This window comes from Littorina saxatilis, linkage group LG9 (genome assembly GCF_037325665.1).
Source record: "Littorina saxatilis isolate snail1 linkage group LG9, US_GU_Lsax_2.0, whole genome shotgun sequence".
Classification (NCBI taxonomy): domain Eukaryota; kingdom Metazoa; phylum Mollusca; class Gastropoda; order Littorinimorpha; family Littorinidae; genus Littorina; species Littorina saxatilis.
In genome coordinates this window covers 10,187,428-10,204,249 of record NC_090253.1, presented here as the reverse complement: position 1 = coordinate 10,204,249, position 16,822 = coordinate 10,187,428, and the positions used below count along the sequence as shown (strand labels likewise).

General features: G+C 42.7%; 1 long non-coding RNA gene across 1 annotated transcript; it reads right to left on the bottom strand.

The window, feature by feature from the left end:
- Positions 1 to 1,315: 1,315 nt before the first annotated feature.
- On the bottom strand, positions 1,316 to 4,046 carry LOC138977369 (uncharacterized). Its single transcript, XR_011459248.1, has 2 exons — positions 3,685 to 4,046; positions 1,316 to 1,600 (listed from the first exon to the last, which is right to left on the bottom strand). It is a non-coding gene; the product is annotated as an uncharacterized lncRNA (long non-coding RNA).
- Positions 4,047 to 16,822: the final 12,776 nt, after the last annotated feature.

The window sequence follows — 16,822 nt, the reverse complement described above, 5'->3', positions numbered from 1 at the left end:
TAGACTCTCTCTCTCTTTCTTAGTCTCTCTCTCTCTCTTTCTTAGTCGCTCTCTCTCTTTCTTAGTCTCTCTCTCTCTCTTTCTTAGTCTCTCTCTCTCTTTCTTAGTCTCTCTCTCTCTGTCTTCTCTCTCTCTTTCTTAGTCTCTCAGTCTCTCTCAGTCTCTCCCTCCCCCTCTCCCTCCCCCTCTCCCTCCCCCTCTCCCTCCCCTGCAAGAGGTCGGTGAAGGGAGAAACTCGATGCAACCACTGAAGTAGCGCTGTGGGTTTCCCTGAACCCACCCCGTCGTTAGAGAAATAAACGGTAAAAACCCTCTTTCAAATGTATGGGTTCAGACAAACCCGCATCGTCGTTAGAGGAATAAACGGTAAAAACCCTCTTTCAAATGTATGGGTTCAGACAAACCCGCATCGTCGGGAGTGTGTAGTCAAAAGCGGCATCCGGCAAAGGTTAAGGGAAACGAGCTATTTGTGTATGGCAAAACACGTACGGCCGTGGATTTCCTTGCGAGGGGTTATAAGCTTACTTATTTCTTTTTTTGTCCTCGAAAAAAAAGAAGAAATTCTGTCCGTGAATTATTTTTCTTTTTTCTGTCTGTAAAGCCGGGGGAAGTTAATTGTTTTTTTAATTGTCACAGTATGCAAAAGGTCTTCCTTCTAACCATACTATATATGATGTCGGGAGCAGATATCAGTGAAGATAAATTGCCATTATTTAATACCAATGTTAAAAGAAATAATGAGTGGCTGCTGACACCAGTTGATCCTGTTTAAAATCAAGGATAAGCCACAAATTGTTTATAAAATAGCTAACATTCTTCAACTTCAGGGGGGCTTTGCCCCCCAGACCCCCAAACGGGACCCTGGACCCCAGGTCCCAGGTTGTAATCCCCCCCCCCCCCTCTGGATTGACTGCTCCGCCCCTGTAATCTGTGTTCCTGAGACAATAATTGTATGTATTGGTGTTCCCCTCTTGAGTCTTGTGCTTCAATGTTACGGTGACTTTGGATGAGCCAAAATAATAGCCGAACTTTTTCCAAGATGCCCTAAAGCTTTCTGACAGTTTCGGCCAAATGTCCCAACATGAAAATGTCTAGCAAAACCCCTGTCGCTGTGACGTAGAGCAGGTTTTCACATTCATGCTGAAGCACTGTGTGATCGCTATTCTTTCTGGCATATCTTACCTTGATTTCAGATAGACTGTGAACCGAAATGAGGATGTCTACATGAATAAACTATGCTGATAATTTATGTATGTGTTTAGAAATAAAGAATAGTTTTAATGATATATGATGGTGTGTTTTGTTTTTTAATCCAATGTGATATTTTCGTATTTGAAAACAAATTGTACACTCTGTGGTCAATTTTACTTTCAGATAAATAAATCTATCATAATGGAAATCATCTGTTTGTGTTGTGTTACTTACTCATTTTGATCAATGTTGAGTCGTCCATATTCCTGTGTGTACGCATAGTATGCAGTTTGAAGGTAGTAGATGTCCGAGCAAACATAGGAGGATGTGCTGTTAGGCTGTCTATCTCCTCATCCAGGTTTTCCAGATATTCGAATTTAGTTCCCTCTTGGAGTTTCTGCACTGACACCTGATAAGCAAAATACACGTATCACTCTGTGACCATGGCAACATGTATCATCTGTATGCCCCGTTCAAAAATTACCTTGAGATTCTAAGGTATACACAGAAATTGCAGTGGATCACAAAAACACCACGAACAGTAGTACATATATATATTCACAGTTTAAAAATTCATGCAATGAGAGTCAATAACCCGATTTAACCCCAGGTAGATTCAGGGTCCCACTGACTGAATCTCATATGGTTGCTTTTCGGCACACACCATACATTTTTAATGGGACTGTGAGGTTTTGTTACTACAGTAAAATAGTAGCAACGTACTGTCTGTTCGTGACGTTTGAGAAGGGGTCAACCCGCTATTGCCGCGGCCCATTATTGCCGCGGCCCTTATTTTCTTCTTTTCTTTCTTCATTTTTTCATTATGTACATTAATTTTTATTGACGAGAAAATCTCTTACGCAAGGAGAAAGGACGACCCCCAGCGGAAGTTTTCGCCACGTCCGCAGGGATTGGAACTCGCAATCCTGTGCATTGGAGGCAGGCGCGGCGGCCTTCCCGAGGGAGGGAGAGAGGGAGGGACGGAGAGAAATTGTGGGATGGAGGGAGAGAGAGGGAAGGGAGGGAGATAGGGAGGGAAGAAGAGAGAGGGAGGGAGAGTGAGAGAGTAGGGATGGAGGGAGGGAGGGAAGAAGAGAGGGGGGAGAGGAAGACAGTGTGGGAGGGATGGAGGGAAAGAGATGGTGGGATGGAGGTAGAGAGAGAGGAGGGAGGGAGATAGGGTGGGAGGAAGAGAGTGGGAGTGAGAGAGAGGAGGAGGGAGGGAGAGAAAGAGAGTGGGATGGAGGGACAGAGGGGAGGGAGTGAGAGTGAAGGAGGGAGGTAGAGAAAAGTCGATTGTTGGCGGTAGGGAGGGAGGGAGAAAGGGAGGCAGGGAAGTAATGACATATATATATATAGAGAGAGAGAGGTAGGGAGGAAGGGAGGGAGAGAGAGATGTGGACTTATTATCTGCTTATCTAAGCACTCCAAAAAGTAGAAATTAACACAAAAGATGTGCATTGATTTCTTTTGAAAAAAATGGACTTACTCGGTTTTGTCAGCACACGGCAGAGTTACCAACTCTGTTGTTTGATGGCATCTGACTGGCGCAATTTTTTTTTTTTTTAAACGGAATCAGGGGATCTTTCTTGCTGGAAAGTTCCGCGGCAATAGCGGGTTGCGGCAATAGCGGGTTGCAGCAATAACGGGCCGCGGCAACAACGGGCCGCGGCAATAGCGAGTTGTAAGTTATGTAACCTTTGAGAATACCGATCTATGCACTAACGCATTGTCTTTTTGTAGTGTGACTGTCCGATATTGCGTACTCCTAAAAATCAATGATCAAAAAGTTTGAACTACTGTAATCGTGTTTCAGCATATGTCTGACAGTGCTTATTTGCTTCCAAAACGGCTTGCGATATCACGCCATCAGCGTTTCGCCACTGCTCAGAAAATCTTATGATTTCAGATCTAGTTTAAGATCGGAAATCACGTGTGCTCGTTGAAAAAACAAAATTCATTTATTACTTCCCTTTGACCGTTTCGCAAGAAAAATGTCAGGATCACTATTAGCACATTAGCCCAACGCCATTTGAAATAAGTTTCACTGTTTAGTGGTGTCAATGTCATGTAGTGTCTTACTGTTGCAAATAAAAATACCAGGATAAGTGCAGTTTTGTCCGAAAGAAACAGGCTTTGCACAATGTTAACTTGCTGTCTACATGTTTCGTTGTGTGACTGAAGAATTACTCAGAATTCCAAGAGAAAATAAGGATAGTCGCTTGTGAACATCACGGTGGAAGCATTTATTCTAAACTGGGCAGTTTAATCCGTGATTAAAGATAGGAAAATAAACAACACCATAATAGCATAAATCCATAATCTTTACATGCTTACAGATCTGTGGAAGCACATCAACTGATCTGTGAAAAACACACCTGACTTCGATCTAGCACTGCAAGAGGTAGCGACTACCAGGGACCTATATTTAATATATAGGTCTATGCGACTACGGACTAGTGTGTCAACATCACAACAAAGAGAATCACATACCATTTCGTATTGCCGCTTATGCTGGCTCTGTTTCAAGCAGTTCCTTGTGGCCTCGCAAGCATTTTGACGACGAAGAGGCTCAAACGGGCACGGTAAAACCTCAGGCTGGCTGAAAACCGGTCCGTATTCCACTTGTCTTCCTCACTGCTGGACCGGCCATATTTGTTGTTCAAGGCCCGTGACGTAGCACATGTATGTGCACAAGGTCATGAGCCAAGACTGCGCGCGCGATGGAACGATTCAGAACAGCCAACAAACGAGTCAAAGTATACTTTTTGGACTTCTGTGTTCATTTTTACACACGCATTTGTGGTTGATGAATTAAGAGGGTCAACATATCAAAAGTGACCCTAAACCTTGGACTTTTCCTTTAAGGAACACCACTAAGAGAAACAGCTGTTCGGTTAGTGACGAGTGTCGCAAACAACGTCCCCATCGTCCCTCGTCTGTTTCCACGGGGCGGACTGACTTTCAAGACTGGAATATTTCCGACACTATGGATGAATCACTCCTCGTGCAAATGTATCAAGGTCCAGAGTCTGTCCACTGTTGGCTCACGTAAGTGTAGCCTATGCGATGCTAACTTTTGTCTGTCTGTGCGTGCGTGCGTGCGTGCGTGCGTGTGTGATAGAAACTTTAACATTTCGTCATTTGAAGACGTCACACGCACGTATGTGCGTGCGTGTGTATGTCTGTGGTAGAAACTTTAACATTTCGTCATTTGAAGACGTCACATTATGGCGTAAGAGGGTTAGACGTCACGCGAAGGAATTACTGAAAGTCTCGGTCATTGTTACTTTGAGCGGGCCGAGACTAGTTGGCAGTCGTGTCGCAGGTATTGTTGACACTCTCTCTCTCTCTCTCTCTCTCTCTCTCTCTCTCTCTCTCTCTCTCTCTCTCTCTCTCTCTCTCTCTCTCTCTCTCTCTCTCTCTTTCAACTTCAGGCCCTTCAAGCGTTATTATTCTGATTTGTTTCGTTTTGGTTTCATTTTTCATTGCTCATTTTTCTTTTTGATTTATCTCCCTTCCCCCTTCTTTTGCGCTTGGAGGACATCATCTTCTCTGATAAGTCGTTTTGATATTTGTATTGTTGTTTTCATTTTTTTTTTTAACCTGTTGAAGACCATTAGTGATCCAAGCAAATAAGAGAACAACGTTGAAGTGACAATGACTAGGTTTAAAATGTCCCTTATCAGAAAGTTCAACCTCAGTCCTTTGATGTTTATTAAACACATTTTCATATAAAGTTGGCGCTTCATATGGAAAAGTGGCTTTGAAATTGACCCTAATCCTTCTTTGGGCTCTGTAAATGTCGTTTGGGGCTATGGTTGTAAAACGGTATCTACTGGTCACCCCAATAGTGTAACCATAACCCCTGAATGTATGAACAGCAGAAAAGGCTGTCTTTGACGTCACTGTATAATAAGAAGCACAAAAGGGATTTTTTGGAACTTTCTCTTGGTTGGAGACAAACATGTCCGCAATGCATTCGTGCATCAAGCTATCCATGCAGTCGTTTATTGTTGATTCTTTAGCTCCTCTATGGCAGGGGGGTTTTCACTTTGTTTTCCTTCAATTTCACTATGGGAGTTGTTCTTAAACATACGTTTGTTAAGAAAATTTTGGCTGATTGTAAAACAGCTGTAATATACGGCAGTCCAGGTTGTCCTTCAACTGTAAAAATGAAATAATGCTCTTTAAAGTATCATTTACAACAGTGGTGGCTGTTTTCACAAGTATGCTACAAAAAACACGACAATACATAATACATAAGGAAAAGCCCTATGTTTGGTCAGTTGGTGAGATAGGTAAATGTTATTTTTGTGTGACAGTTCTGATGGTTTTCAAAGGGCTAATTCTTTGCTTTTCGACATATGCCCAACTGAAAACGCTTTAGCAACTCATGTGCACATGACAACCATCTAAATAGACTACATGTTCGCAGAAAACACAATACTGATTATAGAGGGAAAAATAACGGCTCTTTTTAAAAGCACGTTTAGTAGTGAAGTACTTTTAGGATTGTTTGGAATTTTTTACCAGCAGACACCCTTTCACTGCTGAGTGTCTTAGTATTATAAGATGTGTGATGTGAGTTTTGGTTTAAAGGTGCCTTTGGTTTGAACACCCCTACCCCTACGAGGGAGAAATACAAAGAAATAGAAGGAAATTGAGCCTATTTGGAACCAGACTTTAGTATGTTCCCATGGGGGGATTCACGGTGCGAATGACACTGCGTCAGCTTGTTCATTTATCTTTAGTATTTTCTTCAACTTTAACTTTTAGGACCATGTATGAGGTTGTGGCAAGCTAAATACACAACACGACGACGTCTCGGAAAAATAGTAAGGATTATATAGGGAAAAACAACAGTGTCAGGTAAAGTCCGTTTTGAAGGTGTTAGTGGTTGGGGATTTTGAAAAGCATCAGACATCAGGCAGATACAATCCTTTCTGCGTGTTCTGGTGCAGAAAGAGTTTTCAGTTTATACATTGGGGTGACCAGTAGATACCATTTTCAGGGCCGGACTACCGGGGGGGTTATGGGGGTTGCGCAACCCCCCCCCCTAGCCTAAACATGTACCTTACTTATTTAATTTTTTTTTATTATTGCTTATTTTATGCCGTTTCATGCAAGGAGCGACCATTTTTCTATCTCAGAATATGACCTACCCATCAGCTTCAGGGGGCGAAGCCCCCTGACCCCCACAACGAGAGGGGGGGGGGGGGGGGTGGGTTCTAGGGTTTCCGGACCCCCCCCAGCCAAAAAATAAAAATATTGAATGAGGTATGCATTTCTTTATTTTACATTGAGTTTCAATTTTTGGGGTATTAATCAGTGACAAAAATCTGCTGCCTGAAACTGGTAATGATCATCCTCAGAATGCACCAGATTGCACCATTTTGCATCCTTTTTTTCAAAATTTTCCGGGGGGGCATGCCCCCGGACCCCCCTAGCAAGCTCGGTGCTTCGCGCCGTCGGCTCGGCGCTTCGCGCCTTCACACCCATATCTTCACAATATACTTTTGAACAAAAACCAGTCATAAAATGAACTGATCCGCCCCTGCCGCCAAGGGGGACATCCCCCTGGGCTACCACTGGCAACCCCCCCCCCCCTCCTCTTCGCCTAGTCCGGCCCTGATTTTACAACCATAGCCCCAAACGACATTTACAGAGCCCAAAGAAGGATTAGGGTCAATTTCAAAGCCATTTTTCCGTATGAAGCGCCAACTTTATATGAAAATGTGTTCAATAAACATCAAAGGACTGAGGTTGAACTTTCTGATAAGGGACATTTTAAACCTAGTCATTGTCACTTCAACGTTCCCTTCACTAAAGTGGCTAAGATGCCTGGATAATAGGTCGAAACGTTGTTCATTATAAGATGTTTGATGGGTTGTTGACAGACCAGCTTTTTTGTCGGTCCGAGGGGGAGCATATCGTCTTTTGTTTCATATTTATTGACCAAGGCCGAAGGCCGCGGTCAATAAATATGAAACAAAAGTCGATATGCCCCCCGAGGACCGACAAAAAAGCTGGTCTGGCAACACACTATCAAACATCGTTTTTGTCATCATTTTGGTGGTTCAACATTAAGTGAAAAATCAACACAGGGAGCCATGGTTTGAAACGCGAGTTCTGTTATTATAATGCATGTTCGGGGCCCCAGCACGTTGTTCAAAGCAGGCGTGCGAAAGCAACTTACTGTGTGTGATTTGAGTTTATAATGTTGAGACAATTAGTATGTCAGGTTTGAGGATGCGAAGTTCTGTAGGTTCCGACTAGAGAGTGGTGTGTGAAACCAACAGTAAGCGCCTTTGAGACGATAGTGCCCACATGTTGCATTCGAGCGATGGGATTGTCGTATTTCAAACGATGTGATTTGCTTGCACAGTCAGCGTTGACCATCTCACAACAGATCTGTAATGTGGATTATCGTGCGACGTTCGAGTCGGGGGCAAGGAATCGCAGGAAGCAAAGATGAATCTTTTTCCATTGTCACCTTTCTTTCCGGTTGTTGGTGCATATAATATTGTGCGGACAAAATGATGCGACGGCGAGTGTTTTTTGCCTCCAAGATTTTGTGGTGTGGGTATTGTTTTGCTCGTTTCATACCCACACCAAAACCTGAAACACACCCCACCCCACCCTCCCCCTCCCTCACAATCAGTCCATGAACACAAACACTGACACACACAAATTAATGATCAAGTTACCCCCCCCCCCCCCCCCAACCCTTCACTTGCACACCTGCAACGCAGACGATCATATTATTGATTAAATATTCATATAGGTCAGTGTTGGGTTTTTATATTTAGTCAAGTTTTGACTAAATATTTTAACATCGAGGGGGAATCGAAACGAGGGTCGTGGTGTATGTGCGTGTGTCTGTGTGTCTGTGTGTCTGTGTGTCTGTGTGTGTGTGTGTGTGTGTGTGTGTGTAGAGCGATTCAGACTAAACTACTGGACCGATCTTTATGAAATTTGACATGAGAGTTCCTGGGTATGAAATCCCCGAACGTTTTTTTCATTTTTTTGATAAATGTCTTTGATGACGTCATATCCGGCTTTTCGTGAAAGTTGAGGCGGCACTGTCACGCCCTCATTTTTCAACCAAATTGGTTGAAATTTTGGTCAAGTAATCTTCGACGAAGCCCGGACTTCGGTATTGCATTTCAGCTTGGTGGCTTAAAAATTAATTAATGACTTTGGTCATTAAAAATCTGAAAATTGTAAAAAAAAATAAAAATTTATAAAACGATCCAAATTTACGTTTATCTTATTCTCCATCATTTGCTGATTCCAAAAACATATAAATATGTTATATTTGGATTAAAAACAAGCTCTGAAAATTAAATATATAAAAATTATGATCAAAATTAAATTGTCCAAATCAATTTAAAAACACTTTCATCTTATTCCTTGTCGGTTCCTGATTCCAAAAACATATAGATATGATATGTTTGGATTAAAAACACGCTCAGAAAGTTAAAACAAAGAGAGGTACAGAAAAGCGTGCTATCCTTCTTAGCGCAACTACTACCCCGCTACGAGTATACGGTCTTGCTGAAAAAATGGCGTTGCGTTCAGTTTCATTCTGTGAGTTCGACAGCTACTTGACTAAATATTGTATTTTCGCTTTACGCGACTTGTTTGTTCTTGTTTGTGTTATTGCAGAATCGGTTTTCTCTTATTGCTACACGTGTCTCTTCATTACATTTCACCATCGCCCTACCACCCTGCCCCTCTCGGTATTCCACCCCTCGGTTTTCAGTGGTAAATATTAGTAATCGAATATTGAAGCTATGTTGAGTCAAAGGTCACAGAAGATTTGCATCGTGCAGCACTGCACGAATTGGGTCAAAGGACACAAACGATTTGCGTCGTGCCGCGAAGGAAAGATAATCGCGATCTTGTTTCTCATTGCCTCTCTGTTTTTCATTAGACTTGTCATTCTGCTTGCTCGGCTTTGTCAGATGTCTTCATTTCTTGTTGCTATGTTCTTTGCTTTTTTATTATTATTTTTTTTATTTGCGCTTAGTTTATCGATAGCTGTTGTTGGCGGCCCATACCCTGACAGGAGTGACGGGCATTGATTGATTGATTGATTATCGATACAACGTCTTGTGCACGGGTCAAAATGTGTGTGTCAGGGGTCAATTGGTTTGACTTAAACTTGACGTTCGTGTTTCTCCAAACAGAGATACACGCACTCCATGACTTTGTGAGAAGATAACACATATCGATAGGTTTCATTTGTTTGCGATAAAGCATAAATGTATGACCTTTGATGAGGTAGTTTTGTTTTTTGTTTACATTTGCCAGTTTGCCAGTTCGTATTTGGAACTTGGCGAAGCAGTGTCGTCTGTTTAGGTCTGGGGAAACGCCAATGAAAAGAGCCAAAGAATCCTCGAGCGTTTCTATTGGGTTTGCTTTTGATTATCCATGTAATAGGGCTTCCTGCAACTATGGTAACCGGGGATTTATTCCCCGGGGAACATGAGATTTATTTCCCAGGTGCTTGTGAATGAAAACTCGTGAAAATGATGACAATAGGTATTACTCTTAGTCGTGTCCCTGTAAGTAGGCTACAGACAGACAGATCTAGATCTAGTGTCTCGCTTTCTTGCACAGTGTCACCAATGCTTACTGTGTGTGTGTGTGTGTGTGTGTGTGTGTGTGTGTGTGTGTGTGTGTGTGTGTGTGTGTGTGTGTGTGTGTGTGTGTGTGTGTGTGTGTATGTGTGACGGAGTGATTGAGTTTGTGTTACTGTTTGTCTATTTGTTACGTGAGCCTTGAAGGCTTCGCCTCTTGTTCTTCTTCGACTCGCACTGGTGTCTTACACGTTAACACTTTGACTTGTATAATCGTCTTCCCCCCCCCCCTCCCCCATCATTCAGGCATGCAGCACAACTCGCACTGGTGTCCTACACGATATGAGTATATGTGACTGCGTTCTCCCCCACCATTTAGGCATCAGTGCAGCCATTCTCCGTTTTCATGGGATGAATGCTGGGTATTTTCGTGTCTTTTTCCTACTGTAACCCACCAAACTCTGACAGGGATGGCATCTTTTCCGTGGGTACCGGGTCTTGTACACACGAAAGGGAATAAGGCACTCGCAGGTCAAACGGATCATAACAGCATTTTCTCTGAGTAGAGTTCATTACTCTTTTTTATCCGGTACTTAAAAGGTATTAAAAGTTGGCTTGGGCTTCCGCCAAAGGTCAAAAGCAGTAACGCCCTGGTGAAAATAAAATCATGACTTGCAATAAAGACTCGCTGACTCTCCGTAACTCTTTTTTCAACACACACACACACACACACACACACACACACACACACACACACACACACACACACACACACACACACACACACACACACACACACACACACACATTTGGCGATGACGCTGACACTAAAACACGCGCACGCCTACCGTTGAACTTTCAGGCATCTGTTTACCAGAAATGGGGGAAACAAGCTGGCAAAAACGTCTGCCTTATCTCACGTCTTACCTATGGAAAGGGGGGGGGGGGGGGGGGGCTAGAGACAGCGTTCCACGCTCGACTTGTGACAAAGAAACAAATGATTGCGCAACATATGTCTGGATTATATATTCTAAGGCTATCTTTTCGCAGGATCTCTCGTCTCAGTTACCTTTAGCAGGGGCGGGTAACTTGAGAAAGCTTGCTCTGTTTTGGGGTCCAAGGCTGGCACGCTCGACTCGTGAAACAAACGATGGCACAATACATGACTGGTTTATATCGCCTTATGCTATCTAAATGTCTGTCTGTCCCGCCCTCTTTGTAGTCAGTCTTGACGACTCTTAAAAGGGAGATCATCAAGATGGAGAAACAAGCGAGCACCACCGCATCTCTCTTCTGTAACACCCCTCATGAAAACAAACCTGTGCAGATCTTTAGGATGATGCCTTTTATGTTAAAGGCACAGTACGCCTGCCGTAAACCATCACAGATACTGTCAGGCTTTTACACACAGTACAAACACCCTTCCATTTGAACGCTCACTGAACGGGAACATCCTATGTGCCCCCAGTAAAGAGCGAGCAATTTTCAAATAATAAATTTTGCGGATTGTCTCCTCTCAAAATCGGACCGTGGTGCGTTTGGGCGCTAGACCTAACTTTTAAAATCTAAATAATAAATTGACAGCTTGTTACACAAACATTCTTAAATCATAAAATAATTCTTTTTTCATCAAGACAAGATCAGTACAATTCGAAGGTTTGAAAGTTTAAAAAAAGAAAAGACCGGAAGCAGGGTCACGCAAGGTCGTGGTTCTCGTAGCAGACGACGGTTTATGCCTATCGCCAGTTGGTTTAAACAGTTTTTATTCAACAATTCGTATGCATTAGAACATGGTACATGTTACGGATCATCAACAAGCTAAAGCTTATGGTGGTGACCCTAACGGGAGAATTTAACATATGGATTACGATAACTTGCGACGAGACTTCGACAAGTACTTTTTAAACCAAAACAAACGAGAAACAAACAAAATTTGCAAACATACATATATATGTATATATACATAATAATTGACAAAAAGCAAAGGCATAATGGAGACAGGACACGATAATAGAATGGACAAAGAATATAAAAGGGAAAGAGAGAGAGGAAAGGAGAGGGAGAGAGAGAGAGAGAGAGAGAGAGAGAGAGAGAGAGAGAGAGAGTAAGCGAGAGAGAAAGAGAGAGAGAGAGAGTACATAAGTATACATCACAATTGCATATACCAATAACACTCGCTGTTACTTCTTAATTAAATTTAGACTTAAATTATCTATAATCAATGGGGCATACTGCACTCAAATTCGTTTTGCCCCAAGTCGGCCAGTTGAAATAATATATTCCTGGACTTGATCAAAACAGATTAATTTAATTCTTTTGACAAACTTGCATCACCTTCTTCTTCTTCTTCTTCTGCGTTCGTGGGCTGAAACACCCATGTACACTCGTGTTTTAGCACGAATGGAATTTTACGTGTATGACCGTTTTTACCCCGCCATTTAGGCAGCCATACGCCGCTTTCGGAGGAAACTTGCATCACCAAATAGGAGTGTTGGTATCGTAATTTGATCAGTGGGGAGAGTACTTATTGTTCTGGTTCGGTCTCTATCGTATTGAGGGCAATCTAAAAGAAAGTGTTTTGCGTCTTCTGATGCGTGGCCACAGGCACACGCTGGATTATTGCTCAAGTGCCTATCGACTAGGTGCTGGTTTAAATCGGTCATGCCTAACCTTAATTTACTGTGAATCACTTGGACCTGTCGTTCTCCAATATAAAAATACGGTGGCACAACTGGATCGTTAGCAGTTAAATATCTTTTAAATTGGCTTATGGATTCGATAAGTTTGACTTCATCAGGCAAGGCATTCCATAGATGTGTTGTTGATGGGAAAAACGATGATTTATACAACTCTGTTTTATACGATGGAATATTGCGTTATAATGGGCGTCTCCTGTGATACGGGTTTTCTGCAGATACGAGAGGTGGGAGTTCAGCACTTAAATAAGGGGGAACTTTGTTATGAACAGTTTTATGAAATAATATTAATCTATGGCGTTTGCGTCGTTCAGAGAGTGTAGTAAAACCCGATTCTTGATATAATTTTCGGTGACTTGTTCCTCGAACTGTTCCAATAATAATTCGTATTGCCTCTAAGTGAAGACCTTCTAATTCATCTGCTAATCCGGTAGTGCAATTATCGCCAGTTCCTCTGAACAGTCAAAAACCATCGCTAGAGTTCTTGTGAAACACAGCCGTTTGTTTCGTATAGATTCAGAGGTAGGCTACATAATAACGTGCTATTGCAGATAAGCTTTCAGCGAGTCGCATTCAAATTACAAACTGACGACAACATTGTGAAAAAAGGAAACTGGGTCACAAGGGTTCACGATGGCTCAAGGGTAAGATAATCCACGCAGAAATGAATTCTTTGAAAATTGCTCGCTCTTTACGGAGGGCACCTAGGATGTTCTCAAGCGGTGAGTGTTTAAATGAAAGGGTGTCTGTACTGTGTGTAAAAGCCTGACAGTATCTGTGATGGTTTACGGGAGGCACTGGACCAAACAGATTGATATTACATAAGGTAGTGTCTATCAACTCTATGGAATGGAACGGCCAACACATACAACCCTAAAAACCACGTTCTAAAAAACCGGGCTTCGTAAAAATTGGAAACAAAACCACAGATTAGCTCATAATTGAAAATGTTTGCGTGTCGGTGAAAGAACAAAATAAGAAATAAGCGTGCGTGCTTGCTTTCGTCCATGTATGTAAGTTTTCACGCACGTGAGTGTTTGTGTGTTGGTGTGTGTGTGTGGCTGTGTGAGTGTGTGTATGTATATGTGTGTGTGTGTGTGGGTGTGTGCGTGTGTGTGTGTGTGTGTGTGTGTGTGTGCGTGCGTGTGTGTGTGTGTGTGTGTGTGTGTGTGTGTGTGTGTGTGCGTGCCTGTGTGTGTGTTCGTATACGTGTGCGCACGCGCATGAGTTCTGGTATTTAAAACTCTCACAGTCTCGCTAAAAGTCAAGGACAGTAACTCACAATATGCTCCTATCGATCTCAGGGCGACAAGGAAAAAATAAATGTCACGTATATTACACATGACAATAGCTGCTATGACAACGTAAATATCCTTTGCCAATGGGAAATCCAACTCCGCTTAACGGTTTTGAATTAGACTAGAGAGCAAAGAAGCCATTTGCGTTCATCATAAAATATGTGTCACTGCCTGCGAGAATGTTGACAAGAAGTGTGTGAGAAGACGTACTTCATGAACTATTCTGTTGAACGTGATGTTTGGCTGAATTCGTGATGGTTGGGAGGTGTCAATGTGTGTGTGTGTGTGTGTGTGTGTGTGTGTGTGTGTGTGTGTGCGTGCGTGTGAGTGGGGGGTGTATATGTGTGTGTGTGTGTGTGTGTGTGAGTGTGTGTGTGTGTATGTGAGTGTGTGTGTGTGTGTGTGTGTGTGTGTGTGTGCGTGCGTGCGTGCGTGCGTGGGTGTGTGTGCGTGCTTTCGCGCGAGTGTCTATGCGTGTGCGTGCATGTTCGTATGTGTGTGCGCGCACGCGCCTGCGTTAATGTATCTAACACTCTCACAGTCTCGCTAAAAGTCAAGTACAGGAACTCACAATACGGACAGACAAAAGCCGCTAGACCCCATCACAAACAGAACTCTACAATCCACAGGTTTTTGCCCACACACACACACACACAGAGAAGCCGTATATATATATATATATATATATATGTATAGAATGACGTCAAAGCAAGAATGCATAGAAATTATTCATGAGCAAGGGAGATCATCCTTTACTCTGTGTGTCTCCACCGCCTACATTCCAACAAGGAATTTTGAAAGCAGGGAGCACACTAGAGGTAATGGAAGAGGTGGGGGAAGGGGGTAAGAATTAGATCTAGAAAGAACTCTTCACAGACAGCCTACTGGAGAATCAAACCCTTTCGGAGCCGATTGCAACACTGAACAAGAATAACCCGAGGAGAGTTCCACAACCTCAATGGATTGGGAATTCCCCGTAAGTGCATTTAAGGGCATTCTCATAGAGTGCTGAACCTGAAAAGGTCCGTTTTTGTTTAACCAAGACTGCTACCGGTTTCGAGCTGAGAAGCTCTCATCAGGCAGTCTCTTGGCATAAAACAGAGAAGAACTCTCAAACTTCTATGCAAAAGAGAAAACCACATTTCTGCGGTAGGCCCTCTGCATAGATGAGAATCTTTCTTTGACTCTCCTGCAACTGTCAGTGAAGAGTAAGAAAAAGAAATTTTGAAGTATCAGCAGCTGCTCTTGGTTGTTGAAGCAACAAAATAGAAAGTTATAATGAGAGCGCTGCTAAAAAAGCCAAAATGTGCACTCGATCGCTTGTACTTTTACAGAAAAGTTAAATATAGAATGACGTCAAAGCAAGAATGCATAGAAATTATTCATGAGCAAGGGAGATCATCCTTTACTCTGTGTGTCTCCACCGCCTACATTCCAACAAGGAATTTTGAAAGCAGGGAGCACACTAGAGGTAATGGAAGAGGTGGGGGAAGGGGGTAAGAATTAGATCTAGAAAGAACTCTTCACAGACAGCCTACTGGAGAATCAAACCCTTTCGGAGCCGATTGCAACACTGAACAAGAATAACCCGAGGAGAGTTCCACAACCTCAATGGATTGGGAATTTCCCGTAAGTGCATTTAAGGGCATTCTCATAGAGTGCTGAACCTGAAAAGGTCCGTTTTTGGTTAAACAAAAACGGACCTTTTCAGGTTCAGCACTCTATGAGAATGCCCTTAAATGCACTTACGGGGAATTCCCAATCCATTGAGGTTGTGGAACTCTCCTCGGGTTATTCTTGTTCAGTGTTGCAATCGGCTCCGAAAGGGTTTGATTCTCCAGTAGGCTGTCTGTGAAGAGTTCTTTCTAGATCTAATTCTTACCCCCTTCCCCCACCTCTTCCATTACCTCTAGTGTGCTCCCTGCTTTCAAAATTCCTTGTTGGAATGTAGGCGGTGGAGACACACAGAGTAAAGGATGATCTCCCTTGCTCATGAATAATTTCTATGCATTCTTGCTTTGACGTCATTCTATATTTAACTTTTCTGTAAAAGTACAAGCGATCGAGTGCACATTTTGGCTTTTTTAGCAGCGCTCTCATTATAACTTTCTATTTTGTTGCTTCAACAACCAAGAGCAGCTGCTGATACTTCAAAATTTCTTTTTCTTACTCTTCACTGACAGTTGCAGGAGAGTCAAAGAAAGATTCTCATCTATGCAGAGGGCCTACCGCAGAAATGTGGTTTTCTCTTTTGCATAGAAGTTTGAGAGTTCTTCTCTGTTTTATGCCAAGAGACTGCCTGATGAGAGCTTCTCAGCTCGAAACCGGTAGCAGTCTTGGTTAAACAAAAACGGACCTTTTCAGGTTCAGCACTCTATGAGAATGCCCTTAAATGCACTTACGGGGAATTCCCAATCCATTGAGGTTGTGGAACTCTCCTCGGGTTATTCTTGTTCAGTGTTGCAATCGGCTCCGAAAGGGTTTGATTCTCCAGTAGGCTGTCTGTGAAGAGTTCTTTCTAGATCTAATTCTTACCCCCTTCCCCCACCTCTTCCATTACCTCTAGTGTGCTCCCTGCTTTCAAAATTCCTTGTTGGAATGTAGGCGGTGGAGACACACAGAGTAAAGGATGATCTCCCTTGCTCATGAATAATTTCTATGCATTCTTGCTTTGACGTCATTCTATATTTAACTTTTCTGTAAAAGTACAAGCGATCGAGTGCACATTTTGGCTTTTTTAGCAGCGCTCTCATTATAACTTTCTATAAATATCTATATCTATAAATATATAGAGATAGGTGAGAGTGTATTTTTCGCGTGGCTATAAATTGATTCGACCTTTTCACTTTGACAGTAAGAACAACTTACGGGTGCAAGGGAAGCGTTCTGGACAGCGCAGTGACATTCTAAAAATAGCAACTCAGAAACGGGAATTTGGGGTGAACGGCGCGAGACAGAGACAGACAGCGTGGCGGTTCACCACAATCACCTTTGAAGGTGAAGTCCTGTCAAACGGGATTGAGAATTTTAGAGCTTATTTCTTAGCAAG